The following is a 16,541-nucleotide window of genomic DNA, read 5'->3' on the forward strand; positions in this document are numbered from 1 at the left end:
TTCTTGATGAATTGAATGTAAAAGTTTTAAACTTTGACTCTCTAATGGTGTTCTTGAAGCTTCTCCTTGAAGTTCTTGAACCCAAAACTTTGGATTATAAGCTTTCTTGGAGTAGGAGTTATGGAATTGTTCTTAATTCTTGGAGCAAGGATTTTGTTCTTGGGGAAGAAAAAGATGAATAATGAAGCATCTATGCTATTTGAGGCTAAAATTATGTGTTTTGGGTGGATTTGGGTGAGGGTAAATGATTCAAATGCCCCTATAACCGGTCATTTAACACACAAAAACTAGGCTCCGACGTGATCAGCAACGCATCGCATTGCTCACTGTGATGCATCATGTCATCTATATCAACGTAGCGATATCGCATTGAGGTTCTATTTTGGCTAACCAAACATGCCCCAATCCTTCTCCAAAAATTCCAAAACTTACCCCGAAGGTACTATGGACTACCCTGATCATGAAACAACTTTAAAACTGACATTTCAAGGTTTGAAAAGTTAAGAATAAAGTCATCAAAGTTTAGAGGCCAAAAATAAGACCAAGTCTTCAACACTTAAGCTAAAATTTCAGGTCCTAAGTCTCTAATAATCCTCTTTAGAGCAGAATTGAACTAGAAAGAATACAGGGTATTACAAAAGTATATGTGATTTTAATTGATTGAGCCGAATTAGTTCACTGCCAATTTGGAGACAATACTTTAGGAGGTGAGTTGAACATATACATATGAGCGACATATGACTTTAAACTAATATTATTTGTTAAGTTTTGTAGGTACATTATCAAACGCAAGTCCAAGTGGTGAAGGCTCCAACCACATTTTGGAAGTCATCACCCACCTCACCAAACATGTAGTGGAAATGAGTGCAGATATAAGTGGATTGAGAGCTAAAATAAATAGAAGATTAGGAGTTATGGAGGAAAGGTTGGTATGAGTGGAGTCTTCTCCGACATAGTTTTTCGAAGAAGGTCCATAATATCCAACATCTGATACTAATATTCAGTATTTTCCAGTGTATTACATATTTCTAGAATTTTTAGTATTTCTAGTGTTCCCAATGCATATACATAGCATAAGACACAAACCAAGTTCACATACATGACAACAAACATATATACATATATATAAAGCAATAAAACAAAAAAGTCAAATGATGCATATGATGACATGAGAATGATGATGCAATGTTCATAAACATTCAAAATGAGTATTTTCACAATCAATCCACATGATGTATTTCCACAACTATTCCATAATTTTTCAATTTCACAGTCATATGAGCCAATATCCACTCATTATTTACACTATCCATAAATTTTCCACATGATGAATATGCCTGCAAAGTGTGAATATATCATAATACGCCAAAGGCAGCACAATAGGCATTTCAAATCAACACAATACAATTATTCACATGTATTTCAGGCTACCAACATCACATAAAACCTCACACAGTCACACATCACATAATATCTTAGATTCAAAAATTATATTATATTTAGGCCCCCACATGAGAATAACATATTGATAGTCATATTTCATGATTGGCTCCCACCCTTAACATGCATTTTGGTATATAAATTAACTACCCAGATCAGTTTGAAGAGTTATACCATAACCTACCTCAAATGTTGAATCAATTTGCTACCCTTCGACCCTACAACCTTAATTCTCATGTACGACCCTGAAATCAACTAAAACCAAGATATATATAGTCAATCCATCAAAAAAAAATTCATTAATATCCATATTGGCTACTTTTGGTTTGGGGTCAAAATGTGCCCCCAAAATAGATTTTTAAAAAAGAAGTGAAAAATTAGAACTTTACTTTAAAAAAGTGTTTCCCATACCTTTAGAAATCTATCATTGAAAACCCAAGTCAAATCGAGTTAAAAATAAGGTTCAAATCACATAAAATTATTTTTAACCTTTACCGAGTAAAACTTTTGAAATCCATTATAAATCCGAGAATCAAAGTTGTTTTGAAGGTTAAATTGAGGAAAACAAGTGATTATAGAAGTAGAAATATTATACAAATAAAAAGAAGTGAAATTTGGCGATAAATCAAGTAATAAGGTTTTTGGGGTTTTGAATAATAAGCCAAGAATTAGAGCAAGAAAAGGATGAAATCGCATCTTGAATCCATAATAGAATCAATAAATAGATATTAATCTAGTTTCCAAGCACCCAAAATCTTCACTTGTAAGCTCTGACACTATTTTAGGATTTATCTCTCAAGAGACAAGGTGAAAAGTGTCCAAAACTATGACTAAAGAGTCTATTTATACCCATACCAAATATCCAGGTAGTTCTAAATCGTGGTTTGAAATGAGATTTAAAAGCCACAAAACTACACCAAATATGTTACCACTCTAAAATTGACATTTTAGATCTGCTGCCATATTCCGTTTAGCCATCTATCGCATGGATCAAAAGATAACCATATAAGCTCGTAATTAGGCTCTTGAAGCAATAAAAAAACCACAATATTGCATAAAATGGCACCAAAATGCATCGAGAATCATGCTAATCATCCCCACACCTTAGAAATACCACAATGCAACTATGGGAGGGGTTAAATAGTCAAATCCCATAAAACACATAGTTAACTTACTTCATCAAATTTTCAGGTCATTAAATCCAACTTTTACTATAGGCCTTTTCTTAGTTGGGTTATAAAGAGTACAAAGGTTTCTTACTCTTCTACTAGTTGGCCTTTTCTTAAGAGGAAATATATTATTATGGTGTTGTTGGTTATTTTAAGATAGAGTGCCTGTTAAGACATACAAGTAGTCAAACATAGTTTTGGTATATAGAAAAGGAGGAGAAAATGACAAAGGTCATCCATATGGTAGATAAAAAAATCAGCAAGACGGTTGGTGAAGAGTACATCCTAGAAGGAAGTTAGCTTAAATTGATAACATGACTCACTATTATGCCTTTCCAAGAAAGACTGATGTTGAGGATTCTAATACGATTATCACATGTACCATTTTAATTTGTGACTAGATGGATTTTATTTTATTTTATTTAATTTCGGGTCTACCAATTCTTATTTATCTTGAAAATTTGCTATGAGTCTGAAATTGGTTTGTGAAATACTCGACTATCTCGTATATGCATCTATCCCAGTTGGTGAGTGTGAGACCCCAAAAAATTTTAATGATTTTATTTTTTACCCTCTCACACGTGTAATGTCAATTTTTGACTTGAATTATGTTTAGGGATGTTAAAATGGTATTTTGGGAAAGTTTTGAAATTTTTGAAAGGGGTTAGAAATTATTTTAGGACCCCGAGGTAGTTAGGGTCCACGATATTAGAGTTCCATGAAGGTTAGCCTTCGCGATAAGGGTGTGGCATGGAGGCTACCCTCTACAATAGTGGTGTGCCATGCTGCTGTGTTAAAAAATATCTAGTTATGTTTTTTTCACTTGGGTGAGGATATTTTGGTCTTTTAACCCCTTTCATGACTTATAAACATAAAATAACCTCTTTATTTTAGTTTTTAAAGATCAAAACACCATTCATTCTCTCTTAAACTCAAAACCCAAAAAAGCTTAAGGGTTTTTCAAGAAACCACTACTCCGGGCCCCAAACTTCAAATTGGTTTTAATTCCTTGTATATTTCAGGCATGTTGCTTATCCCTAACTTAGATTTTTACATTGTGGCATTAATTTATTGAATATTCATATGATTAAGATGATGATTTTGAAATTGGGGTGGAGGGTTTTTGATTGTTACTGCTTGAATTACTTGTCCCATGTTTTAAATTGATTATTCATTCTTTAGATTAATGTTTTGGCGACTGAATTGGTGCATTATTTAAATGGTTGGAATGGGGAACATGAGTTTCCCTAAATTGACAAAATTTTAGCTTGATAATGGCATAAACCTCAACCCACTTTGTAAATTTAATTTTGAATATGGATAATTGCATGATTTAACTTATTTTGGAACCCATTACATTGCATTAAAAGATAAATGGATATAAAATAGTTTTGGATGGCCTTGATGGCTATGGATTAGATTTCAAATAGAATTTAGGAGTCAATTTAGTTATGTGGATTGGTTTAGCATAACTGATTTTTCTTGCAAGCATAATGGTATGACAATACCAAGTGGTAAGTGCCTTAATGAATGAATTTTGGGTTAATGGTTTGTTATGTGTAAGTAACTTTAATTTGGGCTTAAAGGGATATGTATAGCTCATCGTGAAGGTATAGGTCCCGAGGGGATCAATACTGGAAACCACGCTTGCCGATGTTGGGGGTCCATATACCATATACTTGGTGCATACTTTTAATATATATATATGTATATATTAGGAGGGGTATAGTTTAGACGTCTTTAGACTTTCCGTATATTTTCCTTAGTTCATGCGGCTAACACGTACTGGGGACTTTCCAGTAGGGAAAGATAGACCCATATAGCCCATTGGTGTCTTTAGGATGGAGTGAGCTGCATAGTTTAAGTTAATATTTTGAACTATCATGTTAATTGACCCTTGTCCCTACCCCGACATCCTATATATATGTATATAAATGTGGTGCATAAGTTTTATGACTGAATTTTGGTGATTGAATTATTATATCCCTACTCCCTGAGTTACATGCAAGTGCTCGCCCTACTGACCATCCCAGGATACTGCCTTATTTTATAATGTAGAGTCTGAGGGTTTTTTTGTTACTCTTATGCAACATTAGATGATTTGGTAGTCTTGTAGATCTACTGTGAAGTAGTAAGCTTTCATCTTTTGAAAGGCCCTGTTATGTAATTTGGTTTCTTTTCATTTGGAAATTATGGATTTATTTGGTCATTGTCGGAGGCATGTACCGACTTAGTTGAATATTCTGGTTTTAGTGTCTTTTTTGGTCAAGTGTGGGTTGGATTGTTAGTTTTGATTATTAGAACTTTTATTTGACTTATTTATCTTTTATTTCTATATTGATTGGCTTTTGATTTATTATAATTATTATGCTCTTGAGGTTTGTCTAAGGGGGTGGTCTTCGATCCATGGTGTGCTTGAGATACCCATTATGACCAGGCCCTAGTACGGGTCATGACAAGCTTAGTATTAGAGCCAGGCTTTAGGGACATTAGGTGTCTACAAGCTGTGTCAAGTAGAGTCTCTTTTATGGGTATATAGAATGCCACGCTTATAAAGGGGAGGCTATGAGGCATTTAGTATTCTTTTTCTTTCTTGTATTCTCTTGTTGGGATATAGAGTCTAGTTCTTTGAATCTTCTCTATCTCTTGGCTTAATCGCATTTCAAATCATGCCCCATAAAAATCTGACGGTCGTAGGAACTCTTCTGTAAACTCTTTCCTACATTAGGAAAAATATGGATGGAACTCTCCTTGTTTATAGAGTTCAAACTCGATCTAGGGTCTTTGCTCTGGTTTGTACCACTCTATTTAGGGTTTCCCCAATCCCTACTAGTCCTCCTCGAGATTCTCGGGCGAGTGATACTCATGCTCAGTCACCTCAGAAAGATATATCCAATGCAGAGTTTCGTCAATCTATTTATATGCTTGCTCAATTAGTGGTATCATAGTCTCATCAGTCTGATCATGTTGGTCCTGTTTTTAGCTCTTCTGAGATCACCCGATTTGGCCAATTTATGAGGTTAAATCTTTCAGCCATTACAGAATATAAGGTTAAAGAGGATCCTCAGGGGATTATTAATAAGATGGAGAAGATTTTTTGGGTGATACATGCTACTAATTTAGAGGGTGTGGAGTTTACTGCCTATCAGTTAAAGGATGTAGCTTATTAGTGGTATAAAGCATGGGAAGTGATAAGAGGCGATGAAACTAAACAATTAGTATGGGGTGACTTTTCTAGTGCTTTTCTTGATCACTTCTTTCCTCAAGATTTGAGGGAATCTAAGGTTGAAAGTTTATAAATTTAAAGTAGGGTAAGATAAGTGTTAAGAAGTATGCTCTAAAGTTTCATCAGTTATCTCGATATACTCCTGAATTGGTGTCTAATATGAGGTCCCAAATAAGTAAAATTGCTTCTAGGTTTTCTCGTGATTTGGTGTTAGAATGTAAGGCTGCTATGTTGAATAATGATATAGACGTATCTAGGCTAGTTGTTTATTTACAACAGGTGAAGGATGAGAAAAACAAATATACAGAGATGGGAAAGAGGATAAACAAAAAGTTTAGACATTCAAAGTAGGATGCAAATCAGCAAAATAGTGGGAGAGATAGTAGATAGTGGACTAAGAAGAAGAATTAGGGAAATTCTTATTCATCTACTAGTGCTCCTTATCCCAAGCCAATTGGCGATCATCGTTTTTAGGATAGCAGTGGTCCTAAGGCACAAGGTGCCCAATCTCTGGTTAGTGGAGCTCAGTCAACCCTACCTTATTCTCTTTGTTATTTTTATGGATAGCTTCACCATAGATATTGTGAGGAGGGGAGGAATCAATGCTATAATTATGGTTGTTTTGGTCATATGCAGCAATATTGTCCTTTGATCAGAGTTTCTACTAGTGCTAATAAGGTCCCATTCATAAATTCATTGGCTCCTGAACCTAAGGGTGCCACTTTCTGTACCGACATTGGTCGTATCATCTCTATGCTCTTGCTATTAATCAGGAATATGAGTCATCCCCCAATATTGTCACTGGTATGTTACAACTCTTCTTTTGTGATATTTATTATTTGCTTAATCCATGTTCTACCCTATCATATGTGACCCCTTATATGGCTGTGCACTTTGGTTTTAGTCCTAAGAATATTTCTGACCCCTTTTCCGTGTCTACTTTGGTAAGTGATTCTATTATTTCTGTAAGAATTTATAAGGATTATGTGGTGTCTATCATTCATGGGGAGACATTGATGGACTTGATATGGTAGATTTTGATATTATCTTAGGGATGGATTGGCTCCATTTATGCTACTTCTCTTGCTTATAGGACCTGAGAAGTTAGTTTTCATTTTTCTAATGAACCGGTAATTGAATAAGAGAGGAGTTCCTTAGTATCCAAAAGGAGGTTCATTTTTGATCTTAGAGCTTAGAGGTTGATTTTCAAAGGGTGTTTATATCATTAGTCTGGGTTAAACATTCTAACTCTGAAAGTCCTTCTTTGTAATCAGTCCCTGTGGTTAATGAGTCTTATAAAATTTTTTCCCAATGATGTTCCTAGAATTTATCCCGATAGGGAAATAGATTTTGGGTTTGATTTTTTACTGTATACTCATCCTATTTCCATTCTTCCTTATAGGATGGCTCCAACTAAACTGAAGAAGTAAAGGGAATAGTTAAAGAATCTGCTTGATAAAAGCTTTATTTGTCCTAGTATTTCTCCATGGGGTGCTCCTGTACTTTTTATGCAAAAGAAAGATGGGTATCTTTGAATATGTATAGATTATCATTAGTTAAATAAGGTCCTAGAATTGATGACCTTTTTCATCTGCTTCAAGGTGCTAGATATTTCTCTAAGAATGATCTTTGTTCAGTATATAATCAGTTGAAAATTGGGGAGGTTGATATTCCCAAGACTACTTTCTGAATCAAATATGGCCATTATGAGTTTTTGGTTATGTCATTTGAGTTGGCTAATGCTCTGGCTGTATTCATGGATCTTATGAATTGAGTTTTTAGATAGTTTATGGAGTTGTTCATTATAGTCTTTATTGATGACATCTTGGTGTACTCTAAAAGTGAGGAGGATCATGCAAATAACCTTTAAATTGTGTTGCAGACTCTTAAGGATAAACAATTGTGTGCAAAGTTTTCTAAGTGTGAATTTTGGCTTAGTGCTGTGACTTTTCTCGGGCTTGTTATTTCTAGTAAAGGGATCAATGTAGATCTATGAAAAGTTGAGGTAGTTAAGAAATGGCCTAGACCCATGACTCCAATCAACATTAGGAGCTTCTCGGTCTTGGCTGGGTATTATTAGAGGTTTGTGGAGTGTTTCTCTTCTATTTCTACTTCATTAACAAAGTTAACTTAGAAGAAGGTTAAGTTTTTATGGTCTAATTCTTTTGAGGGAAGTTTTCAGAAGTTGAAGAATAAGTTGAATTTTGCACTTATTTTGACCCTACCCGAGGGTATGATAGTTTTGTTATGTATTGTGATGCATTCTGTGTGGGACTTGGTTGTGTTTTAATACATAATAGTAAGGTTATGGCCTATGATTCTAGGCAGTTTAAGGTTCAAGAGAGAAATTATCCGACTTATGATTTAGAGTTAGCAGCTATGTTTTTTTGATTTGAAGATATGGTGCCATTATTTATATAGGGTGTAAGAGGATATTTATTCAGATCATAAGAGCTTGCAGTATGTGTTTGTACAAAAGAAATTAAACCTCAAATAGAGGCGGTGGCTCAATCTACTTAAGGATTAAGATATAAGTTTGCACCACCATCCAGGTAAGCTAATGTTGTTATTGATGCTCTTAGTCGTCTATGGGGAAGTTGTCCCCTATTGATGTGGAGAAAAAAGGATTAGTGAGGTACATTCACAGGTTGGTTAAATTGGGGGGTTCATCTTTTAGACTCTAAGGATAGAGAAGCGATTGTTTAAGAAGTGGTTAAATTATCTCTTGGTGCTGAGGTAAAAGAGAAATAATTTATCAATCCCGTACTTATGCAAATCAAGGATAATGTAGGTGAACATAAGGTTATGGCACTCGAGATTGGAGGAGATGACATCTTGAGTTATCAAAGAAGAATGCGTGTTCCTGATGTAATGGGTTGCGAGAAATAATTTTGATTGAGGCTCATGAGTCAGATATATAGTTCATTCGAGTTTGACTAAAATGTATCATGACTTGAAGGAAATATACTGGTGGAATAATATGAAGAGAGATATGGCAAATTTTGTAGTTAAGTATAGGTTTGTCATCAAGTTAAGGTTGAACATTTAAGTCCTGGTGGCATGTATCAAGAGATAGAGTTGGCTATATGAAAGTGAGAGATGATTAATATAGATTTTGTTATGGGTCTGCTGTGGTATCAAAATTAGTATGATTTTATTTGGGTTATTGTGGATAGAATGACTATGTCTGCTCACTTTTGGCCTCTGAGGACTAACTACTTCGGAAAGGATTATGCTAATTTGTTCATTCAAGATATTGTGAAGTTCCATGGTACACTGATGTCTATTATTTCAGACCGAGGTATGCAGTTTTCTTCTCACTTCTAGTATTTATTTCAGAAAGCTTTGGGAACTCTGGTGAACCTTAGAACTGCTTTCCATTTTCAAATAGATAGACAAGTTGAACACACTATTCAGACCTTAGAGGATATGCTAAGGGCATGTCTGATTGATTTTAAAGGTAATTGGGTTAACCATTTGCCTCTTTTTGAATTTACCAACATTAACAATTATCATTTTAGCATCTAAATGGCACCTTTTGAGGCTCTATAAGGTAGAAGGTGCAGATCTTTTATTAGATGGTTTGAGGTAGGTGAGACTAGGTTGTTTGACCCTGACTTGTTTTACCAAGATATGGAGAAGGTGAAAGTGATTAGCAAAAGACTCAAGACTTCTTAAAGTCTCCAAAAGTCTATATAGGTATGAGTTGAAGGCAATTGGAGTTTAAAGTTAGTAATTGGGTATTCTTGAAGGTGTCTGCTATGAAATGAGTCATAAGATTTGGGAAGAAGGGGAAGCTCAATCCCTATTATGTTGGTCCGTAGTAGATTTAGAGAAGGATTTGTAATGTCTCTTATGAGTTAGATTTTCCAATGAGTTTGACTTTAATTCATTATGTTTTCCATGTGACCATGCTTTAGAAGTGTGTGGCTAACCCTTTTTTTATAGTGCTTGTTGAGAATATTGGTATTATAGATTCATTGTCTTATGAGAAAGTCCCAGTTGAGATATTGGATAGAAAAGTTCGTAGATTGAGAACCAAGGATGTATCTTCGATAAAGGTTCTTTGTAGAGATAAAATGGTGGAAGAAGCAACATGGGAATTTGAACAAGATATAAGGGCCATGTATCCATTCATGTTCCCCATCTTGGATAAAAGTGCTTGAGGTATGAGTTTCATTTCCCTTTTGTTGTATTTCAAATTTATCATTTGATTCTGATGTATTCATATTATTCTCATACTAAAAGTGTCCTAACTTATCATACGGGGATGAATAATCCTAAGGGAGGGATAATGTGAGACCCCATAAAGTTTCATTGTTTTTATTTTTGATCCTCCTATATGTGTAATATCAATTTTTGGCTTGAATTATATTTAGGGATGTTAAAAGGATACTTTGGGGAAGTTTTAAAAATTTTTAAAGGGGTTTGGGGTCATTTTAGGACCCTGAGGCAGTGATGGTCCGTGATATTAGCGTGCCGCAGAGGTTAGCCTCTACGATAAGGGCGTGGAACAGAGGCTACCCTCTGTGATAGTGTCGTGCCATGCTGCTATGTTAAAAACATCCAGTTTTGTTTTTTTTCCCACTTGGTGTAAGGGTATTTTGGTCTCTTTACCCCTTGCATGATTATAAACATATAATAACCCTTTTTTAGTTTTTAAGGATCAAAACACCATTCAATTTCTCGTAAACTCAAAATCCAAGAAAGCTCAAGGATTTTTCAAGAAATCACTACTTTGGGCTTCAAACGTCAAATTATCTTCAATTCCTTGTGTATTCAGTCATGTTGCTCATCCCTAACTTACATTTTTACATTGTGGAATTAAATTATTGAATATTCATGTGATTTAGATGATGGGTTTGAAATTGGGGTTGAGGGTTTTGGATTGTTACTGCTTGAATTACTTGTCCCATATTTTAAATGTATTATTCATGCTTTAAATTGATGTTTTTGGGACTGAATTGCTGCATTATTTAAATGGTTGGAATAGGGGACATGGGTTTCCCCAAATTGATGGAATTTTGGTTTCATAATGACATTAACCTCAATTCACTTTGTAAACTTAGTTTTGAATATTGATAATTGCATGGTTTAACTTGTTTTTGAACCCATTACGCTGCATCAAAAGATAAATGGATATAAAAATTGATTTTGAATGTCCTTGGTCGCCATGGATTGGATTTTAAATAGAACGTGGGAGTTAATTTGGTTATATGGATTTGTTTGGATAATTGATTTGGCTTGCAAGCATAATGGTATGGCGATATCAAGTGGTAAATGTCTTAATAAATGGTTCATGTCTTAGTGGTTGGTTATGTGTAAATTGTTTTAATTTGGGCTTAAAGGGGATTATGTTACTCACCATGAAGGTATAGCTCCCAGAGGGATCAATATCGAAAACCAGTTTTGCCGGTGTTGGGGGTCCGTGTAATGTGTGCTTGGTACACACTTTATATATATATATATATATATATTTTAGGAGGGCTATAGTCTTGATGTCTTTATCCTTTCTGCATATTTTCCTCGATTCATGTGGCTAACACGCACTAGGGCCCTTCCAACAAGGGAAGTTGGACCCACATAGCCCATGGGTGCCTTTAGGACGGTATGAGCTACACAGTTAAGGATAGTTTTTTGAAGTATCATGTTAATTGACCTTTGTCCCTACCTTGACATCATATATATATATATGTATATGAATGTGGTACATATGGGTTATGACTGAATTTTGGTAATTGGATTATTTTATCCCTACTCCCTGAGTTACATGCTAGTGCTCGCCTCACTAATTGTCCCTATGTAATGTTAGGTTATTTAGTACTCTTGTGGATCTGCTATGAAGTGGTGAGCTTCTATATTTTGGAAGGCCTTGTTATGTCATTAGTTTTCTTTTCATATTTTTGAAATTGTGGATTTATTTGGTCATGGTCGAGGGCATGTCCCAACCTAGTTAATGTTCTAGTTTTAGAAGCTTTTATGGACAAGTGTGGGTTGGATTTTTTATTGTCCTCTTGATGATAGGCTAAGGGGGTGGTCTTCGTTCTATGGTGGGCTTTAGATACCCGTCATGAATAGGCCCTGGTTTGGGCCGTAACACTGAGTCTGTAGTAGTAACCCATGTTTATCATTTTTGTTCGGTGTTGTTGTGAGTTTTCAGACACAGGTAGATTTGATTATTTTGGATATGTTGGACTTCGATGTAACTTTTGGTATAAATTTTTTATCTCCTTATCATGGTGTTCTAAACTGTAATAATAAGAGAATGACTCTATGTATGCCTAGGACGGATACACTAGAGTGAGAGGGAGCATATAAGGCCAAATCAATGAACATTACATCATTTTTCTAGGCTAGAAAGTTAGTAAGGAAAGGGTGTTCAACATTTTAAGCTCACCTCCAGGATGTAAGTGTGGAGTCTCCTTCTATAGAGTCAGTTTCGATGGTCTCCAAATTTTAGGAAATGTTTCATTCATACTTATAGGGTATGCCTCCATCTACAAGCATTGATCTCTGCATTGAGTAAGAGTCGAGCACTCACCCTATTTCTATTCCTCTCTACCAAATGGCACGGATAGAGCTCTAGGAACTAAAAACTCAATTACAAAAACTACTTGATAAGGGATTTATTCATCTAAGAGCTTCACATTGGAGTGCTTTGGTCTCGTTTGTTAAGAAGAAAGATGATAGTATGCGGATGTACATTAATTATAGACAATTGAATGAGCTTACCATCAAAAATAAATATCCTTTGCCTTGCCTTGATGATCTATTCAGCTAGTCACAGGGTGCAACAGTATTTTCCAAAATTAAATTGCGGTCAGATTATCATCAGTTGAAAATTAGGCTGGAGGATATTCCAAAGACAATATGTAGAACCGTATATGGCTATTATGAGTTTCTAGTGATGTCCTTTTGGTTGACCAATGTGTCGACAATCTTTAAGATCTTGATGATGGTATCTTTAAGTCATATCTGGATTGTTTTGTGATTATGTTTATTAATGAAATTTTGGTTTACTCCAAGAGTAAGGAGGAGTATACAGGTCATCTTCACAGAGTGTTGGAGATTCTAAAAGAGAGTAGTTATATGTCAAGTTTTCAAAGTGTGAGTTTTTGTTGTCATCGATTTCCTTCTTAGGGAACGTTGTTTTAGAAAAAGAGTAATGGTGGATCCCCAGAAAATTCGGACAACTATAAGTTGGGTCCAGCCTAGTTCTGTGACTGGGGTAAGGAGCTTTGTGGGTTTTACCAGTTATTATTGCTGGTTTTACAAGAACTTTGCATCCATTGCAATTACTTAAAAAGGTTAACTCAGAAGGAAATACAATTTGTTTGTTCATACCAATATAAGGACAGCTTCCAAAAGCATAAGACACTTTAACTACAACTCATATCTTTTCTTTGCCGGTTGAAGGTAAAGACTTTATAGTGTTTTGTGATGCTTCACTTTTGGGCTTGGGTGATGTGCTAATACAAGATAGGAATGTTATTACCTATTATTTGAGAAAGTTGAAACTTCATAAGGAAAAATAACTAACCCATGATTTAGAGCTGACGGCGATAATGCTTGCGCTAAAGATTTGGAGGCACTATCATTATGGTGTTATGTGTGAGGTCTTCACAGACCACCATAGCCCACAACATATATTTAATCAATGAGATTTGAATCTAAGGAAATAGAGTTGGATGGATTTGTTAAAGGATATGATTTAACTATTTAGTATCATTTGGGAAAGGTCAATGTGGTGGCAGATATATTGAGACAAAAGACTGTGTATACGTAGTGTGTCCTTCTTGAGGGTGTCCAAGAGACCTATACCTAGATAATTTCAAACTCTAGCATCTCAATGTATGTAGTTTAATGTTTCAAGTAAGGGTGAAGTATTGGCTAGTGTTGAGGTTAAGTTAACATTTCTAGATGAGATTAAGGCCAAATAATTTAAGGAAAGAAGTTAAATGCACTCCAAAATAAGATGGTGTATGTAGATACAGTAGACTCCACTCTTAACGTGGGTGGAGTGTTGTGGTTTAAGGGAAGGATATATTTTTCTTGGATTGGTGATTTGATTTGTGATGTACTTTATGAAGCTCATGGTTCACGTTACCCCGTACATCTAGGTACAACCAAAATATACCGTGACTTGAGGTAGATTTATTGGTTTCTTGGGATAAAAAAAGACATAGTAGAGTATGTGTCCAAGTGTCTCTATAATCAGCAGGTGAAGTAGAATATAAAATATTTGTCCGATCACTTCAGAGAATACCTATACCTATATGAAAATAAGAGAATATTTCTATGGACTTTGTGATAGGTCTTCCTAACACTTCGGGAAGCTATGATTCCATTAGGGTTATAATGGATCGATTGACAAAATCAGATCACTTCTTGCCAGTTAGGATAGACTAAAACTCCTAAAACTAGCTAAACTCTCTATCAAGGAGATAGCAGGCTTCATGGGGTGACCTTTACTATTATTTTGGATCGGGATTCAAATAATACCTCCAAATTTTAGGACATGTTACTCGAGAAGTTGGGTTCTAAGCTCATATTTATCTCAACATTCTATCCTCAAATTGATGTGCAGTCAGAGGGATGATTTATGTGCTAGAGGACATGCTAAGAGCCTATGTTATTAACTTTGGTGGTTATTAGGACCAGTTTTACCATGACTTTTCATATATTAATAGTTATCACTCCATCATCAGTATGACACTATTTGAGGCACTCTAAGAAAGGAGGTGTAAATTATTAATTTGGTGGTTTGAGACTAGAGATGTTAAATCATTGGGTACTGAATTGATAATAGAGGCTCTAGAAAAGGTAAGGGTTATTCAAACTATGTTGTTGGTTTCTCAAGGTAGATAGAAAGAATATGCAAATTATAGGGTAAAAGACATGGTTTTCAAGGTTGGTGAACAAGTGTCACTCAAGGTGTCTCCTATTGTAATACCCCATACTTTTCTTAGCTTAGTTCAGCTCCTAGTTGCATGTATAAGAGGCTTAAAGCCTGAAAATTTCATTTAGTGTTGGGGAATTAGTCTTTTTTTGGTCTCTTAACTTTGAGGATTTTTAAACGAGTCCATCGGACCCCGACACGTAGGTTTTTGAGTTAATTTATGTTCAGGGGTGTAAGAAGCATGTCTCGGGAAGTTTTATATTTTTTGAACAAGGATTAGGGTACATTTAGGTTTCGATTCTAGAACCTCACCGTAATAGTGGCATGTCGCAGTGGGTATAGTGCTGGGGGCCTTGGCGCATCACGGTGATCCTCTAATCAGCATTCTAGTTATGAATTTAAATATTTAAGAGGTAGTAACATCTTTTCCCCTCAATCCAAGTCGTCATAACCCGACTTATATCAATAATTTGGGCATTATTTGCCCATTCTTCTCTAATTTTCTATCAAAGAAACCCTAACCCTCTCCCAAGAACATCAAATTCAATTGCATTCTCTTTAAGAAAACTAGGAAATCAAGCTCCCAATCTAAGAACCTTCAAGGAAGCTTAAAAATTTGTGTTTCTCTTTAATAATTTAAGGTCTAAGGTATGTGTGATGTTCATCTACGGTTTCCTTTCACCATGGAGTCCAAGAATCCCTTTTAAATGTTAAATTATGAGTTTTCCATGTTTTAAATGAATTATCTCCATGAATTACTTGTTATTTTGATTTCAAGTTAAGATTACAATTGTTTTCAAGTGGAATGGATTATAATATGTTTTAGATGTTGAATTTCCTATGTCATGTTCACGCCATTTAGGATAAATCATCAAATTATAGTTTTTGTCATATAATCATGCTATCTCATCATGTTTAAAAGCATCCCCATGTTAAAGCCTTAATCCCCATGTGTTTGATGAAATGCCAAAGAGAATGACTTTGTAGAGTGATTCCCCATTATGGGTTTTTGATGCTATTACATGCCTTTGTTGTTATTTACATTTAGTGTCGGGGGTTATGGATACCCGATATTCAGCTGTTTCCATAGTTTTTTATTTCTAGAATGGTTTAAGATAAACCATGAGTACTATCATCTAGTTAGTTACCATGATCAGTTGTTTGGCTCAATGGCACTTAGCTAAGTCCAAAAATTAGTGTCAGTTCTGTTGGGAGTAGGATTTAGAACTAAGTGAACCCAAGGATGGGGCTCACCAGCCAGTAGAGGGTATGACCTTTAGTAGAAGTCCCTTGATCCTAGAACTATGTAGCCAGTGTAGGTTAGAGATATCAACCTGCTAGTTAAGGGTTGATAAAGTATTTACCTGCCAGTTGAGGACAACACAACTTGCCAGTTGATGGTGACTCTTTAGTGGATCCACACAGACAACGTTAGTACCGTGGCATGGTACTGACACCCTTCCAATTGGGGTTACAGGTTAGACCTGGATTAGCTCAGATTGGGGCGTGTCGATTAGATGATACCTCCCACAACCTCAGTTCAATATTCAGTATAGATATCAGTTCAGGTTTGCATGACCATAGCATACAGTTTATTAGTTATTTAGTTATCAGAGTTCAGCATTTTAGTTTATAGACTACTTCAGCATCATGTTATATGCTTGGTCATGCATTCTCAGATTTTACAGCTTTCACACATATTATGCATTAGATATCTTATGTTATTTAGTCAGTCATTATCTCATGCTATTTAGTCAGTCAGTATTTCATGCACATGAACCTATGCATTTTAGCCTGACCTTATCTC

The sequence above is a fragment of the Capsicum annuum genome, chromosome 9, assembly GCF_002878395.1.
Source record: "Capsicum annuum cultivar UCD-10X-F1 chromosome 9, UCD10Xv1.1, whole genome shotgun sequence".
In the NCBI taxonomy this organism is placed as follows: Eukaryota; Viridiplantae; Streptophyta; class Magnoliopsida; order Solanales; family Solanaceae; genus Capsicum; species Capsicum annuum.